Source organism: Herpailurus yagouaroundi, unplaced genomic scaffold, assembly GCF_014898765.1.
Source record: "Herpailurus yagouaroundi ecotype Mexico unplaced genomic scaffold, PumYag 196, whole genome shotgun sequence".
Classification (NCBI taxonomy): Eukaryota; Metazoa; Chordata; class Mammalia; order Carnivora; family Felidae; genus Herpailurus; species Herpailurus yagouaroundi.
Genome location: NW_024412427.1, coordinates 14,682,661 through 14,685,169, shown reverse-complemented (window position 1 = coordinate 14,685,169; position 2,509 = coordinate 14,682,661).

The window sequence follows — 2,509 nt, the reverse complement described above, 5'->3', positions numbered from 1 at the left end:
AGGATCTCGGAGACATGGCCTTGAGCTCAAGGAGGGAGGCCCAGTGGGGTGTCCTCGCTGCCTGCCAAAGAGCAGGGGTGCGGCTTCCGGGGTGAGCCACTGCGTGGGGTCCCACAGCGTTCTTCCGCCTGTTCACGCAGGCGCTACGTCTACTCCCTACGCAAACCTAGTGCGAAGTTTTGCTGAGACGCTGTCCAGTAGTCTCCTTGACTCCAAATCGTATCTGTTCTGCAGCATAGATGCTCCTCCTCCAGGAAGCCTTACCTGATCCACTGTGTTTTCCCAGTCGAGCTCCCTTCCTCGTGTGACTCAGTCCTCCTCCCTCCTTCCACACCCTTTGTTCGATACCTTGGGGAGGGGCCTGGGTGCTATAACTCTTGTGGCCATGAGAGGGCAGCATTGCCCAGGGAGCCAGCAGCACCAGGCTGGAGACCACCCTGCTGGCCCAGGGCTCACTGCAAAGCCCTACTGGGTGCCAGATCCCACTCTGCGCACTCTGCTTACTTTAGCTCATTGGAGGAAGGCACTACCGTGGCTGCCTTCTGTCATCCCCATTTTGTCTTCTTCCCCCCCTTTTTTTAGACTGTGGGTGTCAAGAGAGTTGAGTTCGTCATTCTCCATCCGGGCAAGCCCCTCTTTTGCTTTATTGAATTTCGCTCTTTTTTTGTTGAATGTTTTTGTTTATTTTTGAGACAAGCTGGGGGGACGGGCGCAGAGAGAGAGAGGGAGACAGGAACCGAAGCGGGCTCCATGCTGGCCGCAGAGGGCCCCGATGCGGGGCCCAAACTCACGAGTGGTGAGATCGTGACCTGAGCCGAAGTCAGATGCTTAGCCGACTGAGCCACCCAGGGCCCCTATTTAATTTCTCTCTTGATGCCCCTACTCGTCTCTGCCCCCCCCCCCCCGCACACCCACCCTCACTAACTCTGTGTTCTTTAATGTTCTTTAAGGTTTGCTTGTCTTTATGTCCAGAAATGATTCGGGGGGGCAGGGGTGGCTCAGTGAGTTAAGCGTCCAACTCTTGGTTTCGGATCAGGTCATGACGTCACTGCTCTGTGGGTTCAAGCCCCACATCGGGCTCTTCACTGCCAGTGGGGGGGCAAGACTTGGGATTCTCTCTCTCTCTCTGCCCCGTCCCCCACTTGCACTGTCTCTCTCTCAAAATAAATAAACTTACACTGTTTAAAAATTTTTAAAAAAATTGTTTTTAATTAAACAAAAACTGTGTGTGTGCGCTACCGATTTCCTCCCCTCCCCTTCCCCCCACCCACGCGGTGTTTCTTAGATCTAGCTCTCCTGCTCCTGCCCCCTCCGAGGCTCGCTTACCCTGACCTTAGACGCCACTGTCCACTGCTCCCTTCCTCCGACTGCGTCACGGTAATCACTGCCTCTTAGGGCCGCCTTCCTGGGCCTGCGGTAGAATTTCTCTGGGCTACTTACGCAGGGAGAGGGTGGCGGGGTCACTGGCATGCCCCTGCTTTAGGTCCAGCAGAACACAGAATTCCCGCCTCCCACACCCTTTTGCTAACCCCGGGAAGCTCCTGGCTTCCTCGTGTTTTTGCCGGCTCCATGGGGGCAGGTAAAGGAGGAGTGCTTTCACTATTGAACTCTCACTTTCTCCGGTGACCACTGAGAGCGTAGGAGCCTCGACTCACCCTTCTGTCTGCGATGTTCTCCCCCATTTTACCGTGACACAACCGAGGCTGAGGCCGAGGTCCAGGTGGTAGGAGGTACGGCCCTCCCCTTGACCTGCCCCTCTGATGACAATGATGGGTTCGTTTTCCGAGGAGTTAATGACTTTGCCGGCTGGCTCTTCCGTGTTCTCAGGGCAGTGGCTTGGTTAACCCAACAACATGCAAGGGGGGGGGGGGAGGTGTGAGGACCTGGGAGCCTTCGTAAAGGGGATTCAGGAAGGGTGAGCCTCATTGCTGGAGGCAATGGAGGAGCCTCAGGACGGCCAACCGGCCCAGTGACATTGGTGACCAGAGAAGAGGAAGCAGGAGGCCAGGAGACGCCGGGAACAAGGTGAAATCTCTACCCCTCATGGCCACAAGACCCTACCAAGTCGGCCCCTGCTCTGTCTTCTGTCCTGTCCCCCTTGCCCCCTCCAGCCAGGCTGGCCTCATCTGTTCCTGAAATCTCCTTCTGGCCCCAGGGCCTTGGCACTTGCTCTCCCTAACCGTCTGCCCAGAGTGCTCTCCCTGTTGATCTAGATCGCCACTGGCTGCTTCCTTCTCTTTCTCTTAGTTCCACAGAGGCCTTCCCTGACAATCTTATCTAAACAGTACAGGCCGCCCCAAGGCACTCGCTGCTTAGTCCCCGTTCAAATGTCTCCTCATAGCCCTTACGGTGATTTGAGATGATCTCGTTTGGAGATGAGGGTGATCCAGCTGTGACGTCTGTCACCCCATCAGTCTCCAGGGTGGATTGGGCAGATGAGACTGGCTAGGCCTTCCTCCCTCACTGCTGTGTGTCCCTCTTGAAGCTGCAAGCTGGGCCCAAGAGGACG